Raw genomic sequence first — 16,788 nt, 5'->3', positions numbered from 1 at the left:
ATGTTTACATTCATCAGCTTGACGTTTCTTCAGGTGAATAGTTCAGCTTCATACATTTTTGCTGTTGAAAGATGTGGTTTCTCCCAGTGTATTATAAGCCTGGTGGGCCACTAGGCTTTACTTGTGCCCCCACCAGGCTTAGCTTTGCTTATTTAATTCAGTTTTTTTTTTATGTTTGCAATTCTTTTTTACTGCTGTTTATATGAAAAAGGGGTCTGGATACAAACGTATGCCACACATGTTTTACAAAACCACATTATTATCCTTCCACTTGAAAATTACACATTTGTTTGTGTCAGTCTGCTGCATACATCCTAATAAAATACTTGTGGCTGTGAAGGGACAAAATGCGATGAACCTTTTCCAGACACTGGATTCACCAACTAATGGTAAAATATCCACATTTACACACATCAATCCTTAATTCTCTTTCAAGAGACCAATACAAAGCAAACAGAAGTTTCCATTAACCCCGCCGTTCAGAGACGAGCGTGGAGCCCAATCATCAAAGCTGCACGTGTGTGAATCCTCAGCTGAACTTAAAAAGAGGTTCTGGACCGAGAGGCTTGAGGCTAAATAATTCATTTTATTTTTAGATGTTTTTTTCTTTTTTCGTTGTGAACACATTCTGTTAAGTCATTACAGTTGCAACGCCGGTCTTTCATGTGCAGTCAAAAGGAAGGCCAGACTACCAAGTTGCCGGTTCAAGCTGAGTGCAGCGCGGCTGATGTGAAAGGCAGAAGTACGAGCTGGACATCCCAGCAGCATCTGCATTTATGAATTAATAAATAAACTTAGCAAACGGTGCCAGGAGTGTTTTGATTACAGTGGAGTGTGGCTGCTTGTGTACGTCCACAGGGCCTTCAGGAGGAGCTGTACCGTGTATTCATGGTACATGTATTTGTAACTAAAAGTTGTAGCCGAGCTGGCAGTGATGATCTGGGCCGGGATTTTTTGGGAGGCCAGCTGACTCCGTTGAGGCAAACAGGGTGTGGTTGAAGGACGGGCTCCCCAGAACCAAGACAGACCTGGAATCGAAAGATGAATTTTTTGTTTCCTGCTGGGTGAAGTCCCCTTAAGCCAAAAGTCCATTATTCATTTTAAACTCAATCCTCTGGTAAGCTAGCTGTAGCGTCGCACTTTGAGCTCACGTAACGGCAAATGAAAAGGTTGTTTACGTGCAGTACCTCCTGGACCACTAGGGGGCGCCCGCGGGCCATCACAGTTTGAGAAAGACTGAGCTACACATACCTGCTGACCGGCTCAGAGCAGCAGCACGGCGCCTTTCAGGTCAACTTTCCCCTGAACAAAGTCCAGATCCTTCTGACAGCCGTACATGGACGTACACTGAAAGCTCCGTGGACGTACACGGAGCTTCCAGGAGGATATGAGTTGTTTCCTAGGAAATGCTGCATCTGGAAAACAAAAAAAAAAAAAAAAGGAGAGAGAAAGCATTTTACGCGCGAGTCACGGTGTTCATGATAAAAAGGCGGGAAAATAAAGACACGTGTCATTTTTAAGATGAATTAAATCAGTAAAAAAAAGAAAAAAAAAGAAGAAGCTGGGATTCATTTGCAAACCAGTAAGACAACATACATCAATAGAGGTAAATTGGCGGGATAATTGCTCATTAGCTTTAATTTTCAGTCAATTTGCACTTGTGTCGGAGTGAGAAGCCTGTTTTCGCTCAGCCCCCATCCTCTTCTTCCATCAGACAATGTGTCTGGCACGCCGCGTCTCCTTGACATTTCGTGTCAAAGGGATCACGCCGCTTGCCGAATTACAGTTTGAATTAAACCATAAATGAGACTTTGAGGCGTCTGCCTCCGCGCGTGGGATACAGATCTGTGACGACGACATTCACAGGGGCTGACAAGAGGGTAGAAAACAAATTGGGTGAATCGTCGGAGCAAATGGCACATTTTTAAGTCTGTGCAACAAACAGTGGGTCTACGCTGCATCTACACTCGGATCTTAATGCGGAGTGATGATTATTGATGCCCCAGTGCAGCTAAAAGCGAGGGCTTTAGTGCTGTTGTGCTTTCATAGCATTTCGAGTTACTCTTCGGGGAGCGCTGCTTACGAAATGTTTACAGCCCAGCGGCTCCGCTGATGAAATATTTTGGCTTATTGATAAATCGCTTTGGTCCAGACTGAAATCTCTCAACAAGTATTTGACTTTCTGTAAAGAATGTTGTGATCTCTTCTGGATATATAAAAAAAAAACATTGCCTGGCTGAGATTGTGAATTTCTGAGCAACACCCCAACATGACTCCATTGAGCTGCCATAGTTTGGGAGTAAAGATGAATTCTCTATCTCTAATCGTAGTAAAAAGAGGATACCAAAGGTGTCCAGAGGAAATATCTTCAGGAGTTGGTAGTTAATCTAAGTCATACAGTAAAATAGTGAAGCAGACGTTAAAACTAACACCTGAACTCATCTTGGATCTTCTGGGTCAGGATTTTACATTCACCTTCAAAGATGTACATCTTCGCTGACATATGGGGCAGACTCTGCAGATTTTTGTTTTTATTTTATACAATGTTAGAAATACATTAAAAGATGCAAACAAACAAATAATTTAGTTTCCCTTTTCTTTTTAACATGAAAATAAACAATTTATTGCCTAAAATGAAACAGCGCAGCGTTCCTTTATGCTTGTTCATGTGAAGCAACGGATGTATCTGCAGCTAAAAAAAGCTTCTAAGATCAGCATGTGAAAACCTCAGGCCTTTCTGCTTGACTTGTTGTCAACAGAGTTTAGGGCTAATCTGTTTAGTCCTTCGATTAATAATTTATAGCAAAAGGAGATTTTTTTAATTTACAGAATTCGAAGCGGGTGAAGCTAAAGCTACGCCACACAGGAAGATTTACAGACAAATTGTACATATGTTTCGTACAGTTGCGTCTTAATTACTGCTCTGGATGTGTTGTTCTTTCACCAAACGGCCTTCTTAATGAGCCTGTGCTCTCCAGTTAACAACTGATCGATTACTGAATGAGTTGACGATTGTTTCAATAATCGATTCACCTCGATGAGTTGTTTCATCTCCAACCGATATTTTGTCAAAACGAACCCGCACACCCTCTGCAGCCGACAACTCATCTCATGAGTCAGTCGATGAAAAGTTTTAAGGTTGGATGAAAAAATGGTAACGTCAAAGTGAGGCGTTCCACCGACGCCTCAGATTTATAGTATAGTCAGATACTATAAATCTATGGTCAGATTAACGACTAGATGGTTGAAATATTGGAAAAATCAACAGATCAATGATCCAAAACATTTATCAAAGCTCCAAGTATTAGTGGTGATAAATGTTTACACTCCAGCCTGAATATATATCATGTTAACCGAGTGTGGATTCAATAAAATAATGCAATAAATGCGCCAAATGAAGATGGCCTTCCTGTTGTTTCTGGCTGGAATTGAACATTTTTCCAGCTCTGCTTGCTTGGTACTTCTTATTCCCGCTGTCGGACATTCGTTTTTCGACCTGTCTCCTTCATCTTTGGCTAACATAACGACTACTTGAGACTACTTGACTCTCATTTGGCAAACTTGGCACATCAAATGAGTCATGTTCGGCTCTTTCTTCCCCAGAAGACTGTAAGAATTGTAAAAGAGGCCTAATGTCTGCCTCCAGCAGCAGAGGCAGAGAGCGGCTGTTGAGGTGAATCACTCTCCACCGTTTGCTTCTTTTCGCCTGAGACAGCGGACAAAGAAATGATCAAAGTTGTCTGTCAGTCATTCTCGGCTCTGTCGTGCCAGTAAACAAAACAACAGCTTCCTTGAACACGACATTCTTTCACAACAGCGGAGAGGAAGCAAAAGGCTGAAAAAAGACCAACAAAGTAACAGGTGGTGAAGTGAAGTGCTTTGTTCCTTTGTGAAATTGAAAGGAATTGAAATTCCTTTCTTTTCTCTCTCTTTTTTTTTTTTTTATAAAAAGACATTTTACAAATAAAAATCTGAAACGTGTTTTGTGAATTTATATTCAGGCCCCTAAGAGAACCACTCTACAGTCTTTTGGGTTTACGTTTCTAGCCGGTTTCGACAGATTTTCTTTGTACAACATGTCAGAGCAGATGGAGATCATCTGAACGGCGACAACAGCGTCCAAAAATCTGATCTTGGACTAGGCCAGGAGACCTCAAATCGAGTCCTTTAACTTAAGAAGTGTAGCTGCTTCAACACATCTGGGTCAAATAATGAGGTAATTCGTTCTTTTGGTCAGTTCTCATTTTTGAGTTTCATATTCTTGGAATGCACTAAAACTATTACATCTTTGAACTGTCTTAGGAAACCACTTAAGCACTCGATAACCAAAACTGTACTCATGTTTTCAAAAAAATTTTAATTAAATTTTTTAGAGTTGCAGGAACGGAAGTGTAACGTTACGTCTTATAAAATAAACATACTTCCACCGCAGCTCACCGCTGTTGTCGTGAGGAGCGGCCAAATCGAAACTTGAAGCCGGCCTTTCAAGTCGTAACTGGGGGTAGTCGCGTTCCAGTTATTGTTTCCGACTGGGAATTTGGAGTTTCCTACTTTCGACGACAAAAGGAACGCGCCAAAAATACCCCAAACTCCACTTAACCTCCTCCACTCGGGGCGGGAAGTCGTCCCACAGTTGTCGTAACGAGACAAAATCAGGGAAACGTTTAATATTGGAGGTTGTGTCTGGAACGAAAGCGTCTTCGCCGGGTCTGAGAGCTCCTCTGGTAAAGTTCAGGCAAAAGTCGCCGCCTCGGCCGTGAGAAGGGCATCAGCGTTTGTTCAAACCTCTGGCCGCACATTAGTCTCGGCAAGAAACTTTTTACAAATGCGTTTCCTCCTCCTGTTAGTTGGATGGATTCAGAAGTTGCTGCTGGAGCAGAATTTGAATGAGTGAGATAAGGAGAAAGAAAAAGAGAAAATGCAGCACAATGGCCCTTATGGCTGCAGATAACAAATGTATCTCCTTTTTCCACCCCTTCTTCTTATTTTTAGACGTACTGCAAAAGGGAAGAAAGGAAAAGAGGACCGTCATAAAGAATGGTTCCCACTGGAGATATGAAACCCAATTTATTCATGCTTCTTTAGCTCGGCGGAGACTGACAACAGAGTGATGTGGCACATCTGTTAATCTTTCTAAATGAGCAACTTGTCAGATCTTTGCTACGGCCCCTGCACTAAATAATTTACTGCACTTCAGTTTTTACTCTGTTTTTCGTCAACTGCGAGAAGCCCAAATTATTGCTACTGTGTCATGCCTCCCTTCGTACGGCGCCATGCTCATTAAAACGAAGCCTTTTGGGAAAAAGACAAACAAAAACACCAGGAAAGAAAACTTTTCATTTCTCAATTGAAGCCATCATTCATGTTTGTGACATAAAAGGGAATCATTTATATGTGATAGCTGCTTCGGAGTGACAGTATTTCCTATTAGGGGCTCAGCGAGCTTCAGAGCAAATTATTCATCAGGATCAGAGGAGTGGTTTTATTGTTTGTTGCAGATTTTACTGTGAGAAACGACGAGTTTCAGAACCTCCAAAAACCTCCAAAAACTAATAATAGTTGTTTCCTCATGATACTGAAAAATAAAGACGGTAATCTATCAATAAGTATGTAAGATATATTTACTGAACTGAAATAATAAATATGGAATTTTTTTGTTGTGGCCATTTCAAAAGACTACAATGAAAAAATGTAATGGGCAAATTTGAATTTGTAATTTACTGGAACATGTGTCCATGAAGTAGTCCAATAAATGCTAAAAATATTTGTGAAAATATTAAATTGTGTTAATCTGTTCAGCTTTAATAAATTATTAGTATATTATTATTAGTTTTTGCTAATGATGAAAAAAATAATAATTATTTAATCTTGAATCATAATTAAATGTTTCAAGGGAATCATTTAATAATTTCCAGCAACTCGACATCACTTTAATTTCCATAAACCAGTTAGTCTGCAATTAACAAAGAATATCACGAAAGAATAAATTGTTTTAGCTCGGACTGAGTTAAGAAATAAACTAAAAGAGACATAAGGAGATTTTTATATTTTCTCAGGAATAGTACTTATTAAAAGCCAAACAAATCAACATGAAACTGAAAATATCTAAGAATTTGATAAAAAACAACGACTGAATCAGTTATAAAAATCAAGTCTGCTATGAATCGGTTAATATTAACATGCAAAATAACCTACTTATCAATGCGAGATTAATAACCATTAGAAAAAGCATTCAAATTACATTATTTAAAGCTGGTTAACGTAAAAGTTTCCAGAAATCATTTCTTCTGTAGACGTGGTCTGAGATGCCAGTAAATGTGGAAATGGTAATTTTGCTATACATTTCTCAACCACATTTTTTCTCACCGGACTAATAAAATCAAATTAAAGGATGGATAATTTTATTAAGATAAATGATGAATATCTCGTCAAGCTTTTCAAACGTGTGCCATTACCTGTGGAGGGAACTGTAAAAGATTCGGTAAAATGAGCGGATTTTGAGAGCAACCAGCTGGAGGGATCCTGAAACATACACGGAGGCTATCAATACCACCGTATTTTAGTTAACTTTAACATTTTAGCTAGTTTTAGTTTTTACATCCACTTTTTTCACACTGCATGGAGCATGTTCCTGTATGTCAACATGGTGGTGCTAGCCTAGATGCTGGCATTGGTATTTTAGCTAGGGGTACCTTTTTAGCTAATTTTAGCTTTTACATTGTTTTTCACACCTTATGTGGGTATTTTACTGCAAGTCAACATGCCAGTGATAGCCTATATGCTAGATAAGTATGTCAGTTTTAGTTTCTTAGCTCATTTTTAGCTTTTACTTCTGTTTTTTTTTCCACACTGCAGGAAGTATGATCCTGCAGGTTAACATGCTAGTGCTAGTCTATATGCTAGCATTGGTATTTTAGCTAGCGTTACCTTTTTAGCTAATTTTGGCTTTTACTTTATTTGGGTTTTTCACACTGCATGGGGTATTCACTGTAGGTCAACTTGCCAGTGATAACCTATATGCTAGCTCACATTAGAAAGTCAGCTAGTTTAACTTCTTAGCTCATTTACCTGATAAGCTGCTGTGGCCTTACAGTTTAGCATTGAAAGCAGTGCTTCTGATAGTCTTTGACTGAAACTTTTCACTCGTGTTCAACAGTTCAGTAGAATAGTTTTGTTGACTTTTGCTGCTTCTGCCTGTTTCTTACATTTTGCATGTCTTCTGCAGTTGACTTCAAATCTTTCTGCAATTCTCACACAAAAATTCAGCTTACACCATTCACACTGCATTTTCCAAGGCCATTTTTAGATGAAGGATCAAAATGAACATTTTTCAGTTGCCTCCATAAGGAACAGCTCGTGACAAAAGAAGCCTGACAAAATTAGACCTTTCTCACCAGACCTTGCTTGTTCATTGTGATATTCTTTCATTCTTTCGAAGCTCTCGCGTTTTTCATTTTCTGGATATAATAATTTTAATATTCCATCGAGTGTGTCTTTGCTGGTCTGCTGAGCAGGAAGAAGACGTATCCATCAGCAGAGCTGCGTCTAACATCTATCATCAAAGGTCTGCCTGGCAAACACACACACGCACACACTCCCAAACACACGCATCTGCATCTGCTTGGTATGCCAACTGGGTGAACATTCACATCATCCTACCTACACTGTTGTTTTTGATTAGCATATAATGCATCAATTACTTCACTTTCACTAAACAAAAGCCACCACAAGTTTTTGTTACCAAGGCAACAGTGGAGAGCGCTGGCGGCTGGAGTAAATGGGTTTGGCAGGAAAAGTTGAGTTTTGACGGCAGGAGCCAAATGTGGGCCAACAGCCATTGTCCGTCAGATCTGATCCCAACGTGTGGATGTCGAAGGCGAAATGAGTGGCGGCTCAGCTCTGCAAAAAGAGCGAATAAAACGCAAACGCTGCGCTGCCGCTCAGCGAGCGGAGACAGCCTCTTGGCGACAGCGAGGAATACGAAATCTCTCCACACGGTACACACCTAAAGCGCAAACAGACAGACACACAATCACACAAACAGTCAGCTTAGGTATCCTCTTGACATTTGCGTAATTTAAAATGTCAGAGAGTTTATTGCAGTACATCAGAGCCACTTCAACAGTTCAGTAAAGAATATGAGTCGCAGGGTGTTTATTCCCGACAGATTTCCTCACATAGGACAAGCTGTATATAATTACTCCCCAGAAATGCTTCCCATATATTTCAAAATGTCAGACGCAGTCCTGCAGGATCTAATTATGATGATGTTTGTGTGGAGAAAAGAATAAAAGGGATGTAAAGTTATGGGCATGTTTCAATAAACTTGCTTCAGGATATAGGTCCAACAAGTTATTGTGGTTGGACCTTCTGGTACCACTCGTTCTCATAATATTCACACCCATAAATTAAGCTTTTATGAATGAGATCCAACTTATTATTCATCTAGGTTTTGTTAAGAAAATAAATTTAAAATATGCTAGTTTTAAAACTTAACATGTCTTGATTTAAATAGCCTAATTATAGTTTTCAGATTAATAACTTATTCTGCCCTATTGACCTTTATGTTACCTGTAGTTGCAGCAGATTGTTTGCTAAGGTCTTTTGAACTGCCCTTTATCTGTGTGGGAAACAATCAGGAGAAGTTCCAGTTTTCACACTGATCTGTGAAAAGCCATAAAACAGCAGGAGTCCAGACCAGTAGAGGAGAAGCTTTGCTTCCACTTTGTTTAGATAAAGGTGACAACTGGTGTTTGATCTTGTAAACAAATTGCTGGGAGTTTCTGACTCAAGGTAGAAGACGACATCTTGTTTCAGTAATGTTGCTTTTTTTTAGTGATTATTTTTCCAGCATTTTGGTCATGCTAAGAAAATAATAATAATAATAATAATAATAATAATAATAATAATAATAATAATAATAATGAGAATAAAGTCATAGAAAAATGAAATACATAATATTGCAACTTTATTCTCGTGTGACTTTATTCATGACTTTATCTAGTATGTTGTGGCCATTTATGTAAAGTTTGCAAATTGTAATTTCTACTAATTTAGTTTTCTATTTTGGGAAGTTATAATTTATTTAAGTTAGTTTAGATCCAAAATCTGTAGTTAATTTGTATATTTGAATTGATTAGATTATATTGGTAATTGGTTAGACCCTCCCATTAATTTGAACACACCGGGTGCTTGGTGGAGGCATTGTTTGGCAAATGTTTGGTGTGTGGACGGGAGGTTTTTTGTAAATGATTTTTTGACCACTTTGGACTTTACACTTTTCACTTTTTTGTACTTGAAACGTCACATTAAGTTTACTTTCGTTTTTTGCTAAGTTGTAGGACATTTTTTGTAATTATTTTGTCGCTAATGTTTTTTTTTTTTTACAAGAAATAAAGAATATATTTTTTCAAACAAATTAAGGCGGAAGTGCGTTCAAATCAAAAACCACCTGTTAACACCCACGGCCTTTGTTGAAATATTGTTTTTTGGAAACTAGAAAGCTGCAACAATGGCCCTAACATTCTGTTGTAGTGACTTCAGTGGAAAAATGCAGAAAATGTATTAGAAAGCCTCAAAATACCTTAAGTTAGATTGAACAATTGTACAACTCCAAAGGCATTTCTGGGTCGTTCATATTGGAATAATGTATTTAAGGAAAAACTTTTGGTAAATATTAAATGGACAAAGCCAAACCTTGAAGTTTTTGGTGTAGTGGAAGAGATCATCTGGTTCTTGCATGATAGTTAAAACAGTTTACCAGATTAACGATGTGACATGCTCATGCTGTGAGGCGTGTTTAAGTCTTTACATCTACACAGGGAAGCTGTTGAATGTAGCGTATCATTAGCTTACACCCTTGACTATTGTCGACTCCGTATATTTCCTTCATTCCTCCGGGAAGCATATGGAGCCTGCCTGATAAGTAAAGGGAATCCCAGTGTTAGCTACATTTATCTGGAACTGAATAATAACATTTTCACTGTTACTTCTCCTTCACTGTTTTTTTTTCAGTTTGTTCAATCAGATTTCTTGTGCTTTTTAAAGAAGACCATTTATTTCTTTTGTCATTTCCCCTTCTGTGAATCTTCTGTTTGTTTATGCGATGATGAACTAAGTGGTCAAGGACAAGAGAGCACCAGAGAAAGTCTGAAAAAGGTATTTTATTTCTAAAATATAAAAGTACAAATAAGTGGTAACAGAAAAGACAAACTTCCGTCTCGTTATGAGACGAAGCTCGAGGTCGAGCAGCTCCAGGTCACTTCATCCTTCCATGCCTTGCTGTAGATTGTTTACAGCTGCTTTATTTAGTCCCTTTTTTATTATTAAACTAATAAACTGCTTAGGATAATAATCATCCTCAGTCCCTTCTTATTAGATTTGCAGGTTGTTTACCGAAGCACATGTCAGTGACTGTCAGCGATCGATTAAAATCATAATGAAGTCAGACAAAACATAAAGCCGCCACAGAAAATGGATTTTATGACTCAACACCTACAAAACGGTCACCTCATCTCCCAAAATTACGGCAAGTGACTCACAGCGTACCAACCTGAGCTGGCCTGGTCCATCAGCATGCGTTGGTCGCCGGGGGAGGCGGGTCATTTTCCTGAGGTTATGAGCAAATCTCGACTACAGGATTACAGTTCTCTTCATCACTTCATGTCAAATCTCTGTATATAAATATTCATGCCATTTTAAAATGACTGCTGCTGTAATACTCCTACATGTTATCTTGATCACAGGAAGCCTCTGGGCTAAACTCTCCTGGGGTTCTTGAGCAGGTGTTCTACTGTTTTCTGTATCAGTTTTGTATTTTTTTTGTTCCTTTTTATTAGTATAGAGACCTTCTGGGTCATTCTCATTCTGTTATTTTCTGTGTAGCCACTAGAGGGCCACACAGTGTGTTGGTACGAACTATAATGCTTTAAATGTAGGTTTCTGATTTGGGATGTTTAGCACCCCCTGGTGGTGTCTATGACAATAGAAAGTTCCAGCACAGTGGACATGACAGAGGACCGTTTCCGTGTCCTCTGTCATGGACACGGACAGAGGACATGACAGTGTTACAGACCCAGACTGACGGTTCACGTCAGTCTGTAAGTTCCAACATCATGTTTATTTCTTGATTTAAGTATGAGTCTGGTTGTAATGTGCCTCATAAAACATTGTTTTGCAAGTAGGGATGGTTTACACGGACTTATACATGCTATTGTATTGGATGTAAAATCAGCATTAGCAAGCTGCCAGACAAAGATAGTAGCTTTTCATAGTAGGTTTACATGTTGGTTAGCATTAGCGGATAACATTATGCTAACGTTCACACGTGCAGTACAACTGTGCGGTTTTTGTGAATGCTTATGCTATTCTACACACAGCATTAAGAGCACACTTGTAAGACAATACACTAAAGTATTTTATCTGTTTATTTCAATTTTACAAGATTTCTATGGAATAATGCAAAGTTATTAAAACCATTAACTGTTTGCTGTCTGTCTAGCAAGAAAGTGATGCATTCAACTTCACATCTTGTGAGAACAAAACACACTCATTTGACAAATTCCCATCAGACAGGTCTTTTTTTTGTCAAGTAAATAATCTGTTTGTTTTTTTTCTCAACAAAAGACAGTTGCAGTACACAGCTCCAGACACATACCCATCCGTAAATCAAAGTGCATTTGTGCTTTAAATAAGGCAGGGCTCCAAAGGCTCTTCTTGTGTCAAAGAAGTATGTCATAAAATTACTTTTCTGCTTTAAACACGGTTTAAAAGTGCACAAGTAAACGTTTTTGATGGACTTTTTGTTGGTCTGTATGCTTTTCTGAACTACGTTTGTATTGTCTTCCTGTTCATATGCGACTTTTCTTCCTCCCACAATCCAAATACATTTACATTAGGTCAGCTGTGAAGTTAGAATTCACTTAGGGCCTGTTGAGCTGTAATTTTTTTTGTCTTCTCCAGGTCTGTGCTACGATGCACCAGGGTGAGCTAACCAGAGCCCAAAGTTCATTCTTGCTTTCAGGAATGTCATGTAATGTTCTTCCCACAAACAATCCTAAAATATTCATCTCACCTTCATTTTCGTCAGCTACAGGTCTGCTCAGCAAAAACAAGAGAAAGGACAACTCCTGCAGTGATTTATGAATAAAAGCAGAGAATCGCTCAGCCTAATCGATAGATATGGCATGACATATGAACTTCAAGTCTCCTGCTGTTTTATTGGACGCCTCAGCTGTCTTACTCTGGCTGTGCGCACCTCCCTCTTCATCATCAATCTTGTACATGATGTCTCTTTCTGTGCCCCTCTTCACCAGAGAAGCATGAGTCATCTGAATTAAAGATGGACTCTGGACTCACCATCGCTCACCGGCTCTAGATGGCTTTGCCACATGCGGAGATTCTCTAAATGCTTCTCTTGCTAACAAGTATGTGGACAAACGACACCTGAAATAGCATGAGTTTGCAGTTTTACAAGAAAATCCTGGGTGTTTTTTTTTTTTTTTTTTTTTTTTTTTTTTTTTTTTCATCTTGTCTTTTGCACTTAGGAGTGAGCCTTTTTTTTTTTTGTCTCAATCATTTGGTGAATCAGTAGGAGAAGTTACAAGCAGTGCTACCTTCCAAAGCTTGCTTTAAACAAATAGTTAGGCTTTTATTGATGACATCTTTGCTTGGACATAACCTTGCAAAGTGTTGTGTAACCACTAAATGAGTTCTAATACGTGTAAATTTTATATACAATTACATTACAAACAAGTTGAGTGAAAACTGTGTAAAGCCTTTAAAGGGATAGTTTGACTTTTTTTTAATAAAGTTTATTTTTTTTGTAAAGTAGTGATTAGATGAAGACAGTATGCCTGTAGTAGACAGCAGTGATATTAAACCTTCAGTCTCTAATGTTCAGCAAAGTCACACTTCTTTAGTTAAAAAAAAAAAAAAAGAAAAAACCTGAATGACCTTGAGGAAAACTACAAGTTGAAACATTTTGCAAATGAAGTTGTTTATTAGTACTTAAAGTCTTTCCCTCACCAGATCTTTGACCCTCTCCATGTGTCACTGTGAGGTTATGCCAAAAACCGTTTGGATCTCTCAGTCAGGAAAACAGAAATAAACTAATAATCTTGTGGTATATTAAATCTGAATACTTTTACATTAATTTTATTCAGAAAAACCTTTCTTTAAAGAATATCAAAGTTGGTTAAACAGGCACTTTCTCTGTAATGAAATCCCACGTTAATAGTATGGGTACAGGATGACAATACAGCGTTTTTCTTTGTAACCCTAGAAAATATTCTTGACTCATCTCAGTTGGCCGAACTGCTGTCCTTCCTTGAAGCAGGTGCTCTTTTTTTTCTGACCCTGGACAGGTGGTTGGACAGCCGTCAGCATTCATACGTGATCTAAGAGCAAGCAGCACCTCAAAGTCACAAGAAAAGTTCTGCTTGTTAAAAAAAAGCATTTGTGAAATCTCGCCGCTCGTTGAATTCAGTAATTAATTCAAAATGCTCGTGACTACTTGAGGATCGATTGTGGCTCCGTGTGTTTTTCCCACATTACTGGCCTGCTACACTTTTGCTTCTTGCTGGCAGGTCACGGAGGTCACCCCAACTCCCACTGCAGTGTAGATACTCTCACAAACACTTTCAGCCTGCAGCCCACCTGTTCAGTGCTGCTTCAATTTAAGTTTTGTTTTTATTTGGGATTGGTGTACCCCTTCAGCAGTTGGAATTTTACACCTTAATATTCTGGAAAATCTTCAAAAATACATTCACTTCTAGTTGCTTTATGAGTAGCCTTTTACTCACGAGGACCTGATGTTGTGAAAAATGGTACAGACAATGATAACTGTAATAAGGATATGGCCGCTGGCAAGCTACCGGGGTTGGCTCAGAATTCCTCCGAAGGGACCGTGCAACACCTGATTCCTCGAGAGTGTGCATATTTTTAGATGAGTGCGAGGAGAAATAACTCGGTTCAACGGTATTATACTTGTGCAAATTAGCAAATGATACTGAAAAGATATAAATGAGCTTTGGGGCGCAGGAGCCGTGTAATCCTGTGTGCGTAGACTGCGCTGAACTGCCGCAAACACAAGGCTGCTGGTGTTCTGGGATTTCACAGCGCACAATGCTGGAAAAAAAGGATACATTTGATTTATATGTTTGTACAGCAGCTCCATGGTGGCATAGTTATGAGCATGGTTGCTTTGCAGCAAGAAGTTTGTGGTTTTTTTTGTTTTTTTTTTAGTTAAAAGTAGAGTTTGCATGTTTTTTCTGTGCAGGCGTGGGTTTTCTCCAGGTACTCCGGCTTGTTTTCACAGACCGTAGACATGTATGTTGTGCTAACTGCTAATAATATCCTTAGCTGTATGTGTTGGGGCTGTCCGTCTTAAGATTCTGTGCTGACCTGTGATGGACTGGTGAGCTGCCAACGGAGCACCCTGCCTGTACGCACTGATTTCTTGATTCCTGCAACCCTCGAAAGATTAACAATGGACAGGTGGAAACACTTCCTTGCAAAAGTTCAAGCACTTCTTGAACTTTTCCAGTTGTGTGATGTTGCAACCAAAATCTAAAATGGTTTTAGATATGGTCTTATGTGACGGACCAATGCAACGAAGTGAAAAAATTAAATCATTTTAGAAGCAATTAAACTTGCATTTGTTTTGGGGCTCCTTGCTCATCTGGAGGCAGAAATATTGGCCCGTTTGTCTTAAACATATTTAAACCTTGTCTGAGAGCGTCACCGTGCCTCTAGTCTTGCCTCATATTCTCAGTTGGTTTGGAGTTTGACTAAGCCATTCTGAAACACAAATATACTGTGATCTAAACCACTGGATTGTGTCTCTGGCAGTGTGTGTTGGTTGCTGTCCTGCTGGAGGATGAACCCCCCTCCGCCTTACCCTCTTTCTCAGCCTCTATCAGATTTACTTCCAGCTTCGCCCTCGCTTGGCTCTGTCCGTCTTCCCTGTCGCCATGTTTCAAAGCGGGGATGTTGTGCTCACAGAGATTTGCAGTGTTGTTTACAGAAAACGCATAAAGTTCCGATTTGAAGCAGAGCATCACTTCTCCACACATCTGCTTTGTCCCCCTACAGGCTTCAGGCAAACTTTAAAGTTCCTTTAAAGATAGTTTTCTGCTTCTTGCAACTTTTTTTTTTTAAAGACCAGATTTTTGGAGCGCACATTTAATGTGTAGTCATCCTACCAACAGATTTTCTCACCTGAGCTGAGGGTCTCTGCAGCTGCTCCAGTGTGACACTGGCTGCATTTACCATTTCTGCTCTCCATTTATCCCTCGGTATCTTTTTTTCTTTTTGTTATTCTGTTTTTTTGTTGTTTTTTTTCAGCCATAAATCTCAGACCACTATTCTCTTGAGCCTTCACAGATCAGCTGTATTTATACTGTGATTAAATTACACACAGATGGACTTTATTTAGTAATTAGGTCGTTCGTGTGAACTCAGGATAGATAATAAAAGCTCCTACGACGTCTGATTTCCCTTTGGGAATAATGAAGTCTTACTGCATCGAATTGAATTAAACTGAGCAGTGACTTCTAAGGAAAATCGGATGAGTTTTATTTAGGGTTGTTATGTCTATTTGTAAAAATAAAAAATAAAAAATGAAAGTATATCTAGAGCGTATGTAGCATTTAAATAAAAAAGCATTTTTTTTACAGGCAGTTTGTGATCTATCCACGAGTTTCTGATTACCTGTGAGCTGACGCAGAACGTCTTCGGTCTACACACGGTGTGAGGCGTGGACGGCAAAGACGTTGCTCCTGTCGAGTCATTTATGGCACAATCATTAAAAGGAGCCTAATGAAAAGATGTGCTGAACAACACTGCTATCAAATGCTTCCTGCACAGCAATCCCCGCTCCGTCCTGAGCCCTCCGGAGCCAGCGCACTGAGTAATTGAGACGCAGTGCAGACAACCAGCAATGCTTTAGGGCATGTTTCTACATATTTTCAGCTTCTTATTTCTTTTTTTTGGGACCTTAACAACTGTCTAGGATTGTGAAGTTAAAAGGGGCGGTGTTATGTAAAATCGACTTTTTTTTAAAGCTTTACATCTTGTTATTATATTATTCCCACATCAAAACCTTACCTGGGGTGTTGCTTTGATTCTTTCATGTATGTTTGAGAAATCCTTTCATGTCCTGTGGCAACCATTCTGGGTGCAGAAACGGCCATTTTGACAAAACTCCGCCTCCAGAGCTGCAGTTTCCAAGCTTCTGAGCTTCTGCATAACATGGCAGCCCTCCTCTTCGGGGGCCCCAATCAGCTCCTTCAGACTAGCCAGCAGCAATTAGCAAACACCTAGTGGAACTGTGCATCTTCTTAGTAGCTGCATTTAAATTGCAAATATGCGCAAAACTTTGTCAGTGTTCCGCTAATGTAAAAAAAAAAAAAACAATTTGCCGATTCAAGGTGTTCTTGTTAAATAAGAAACTGAATTAAATTCACACGGAAATAAATTTGGTATTAAATTAGTTATTAAAACTACAAGCTGCGCTGTCATCTTTTTTGTCAGTATTAACAGCAGGTTGTTGGTCACATGACTTTTGTTATGCACAGAAACGTGCTTCCATTTCTATTTTGAGAAATGCACTCATTTTGATGCAGCTGAAAAACCATCTCATCCAAACGCAAAAACTGTTATGGGGTCAATGGAAAGGCAACTAGTGAAAAGTGGTAAAGATGTTAAACACTTAATAGAGGAATGCGGCGATGACAGCAAGAGCTTCTTAATGAGACAGATGCCCAATTTCAAGACATTAAATTTAGA

General features: G+C 39.1%; 1 long non-coding RNA gene across 2 annotated transcripts in view; it reads left to right on the top strand.

The window, feature by feature from the left end:
• Positions 1-11,084: 11,084 nt before the first annotated feature.
• LOC103145807 (uncharacterized) overlaps positions 11,085-16,788 on the top strand; it is a 10,424-nt gene continuing 4,720 nt past the window's right edge. Inside the window, exons 1-3 of one of the 2 annotated variants that reach the window (XR_001663520.1) lie at positions 11,085-11,099; positions 12,315-12,425; positions 15,678-16,101. This is a non-coding gene — a long non-coding RNA (uncharacterized LOC103145807). Of the gene's footprint in view, positions 11,100-12,314; positions 12,426-15,677; positions 16,102-16,788 lie in introns of those variants that run through there. The other variant, XR_477064.1, reaches the window with a different exon arrangement.

Source organism: Poecilia formosa, unplaced genomic scaffold, assembly GCF_000485575.1.
Source record: "Poecilia formosa unplaced genomic scaffold, Poecilia_formosa-5.1.2 Scaffold147, whole genome shotgun sequence".
In the NCBI taxonomy this organism is placed as follows: Eukaryota; Metazoa; Chordata; class Actinopteri; order Cyprinodontiformes; family Poeciliidae; genus Poecilia; species Poecilia formosa.
Note: the sequence above shows the minus strand (reverse complement) of the source record. Positions and strands in the feature narration are given on the sequence as shown.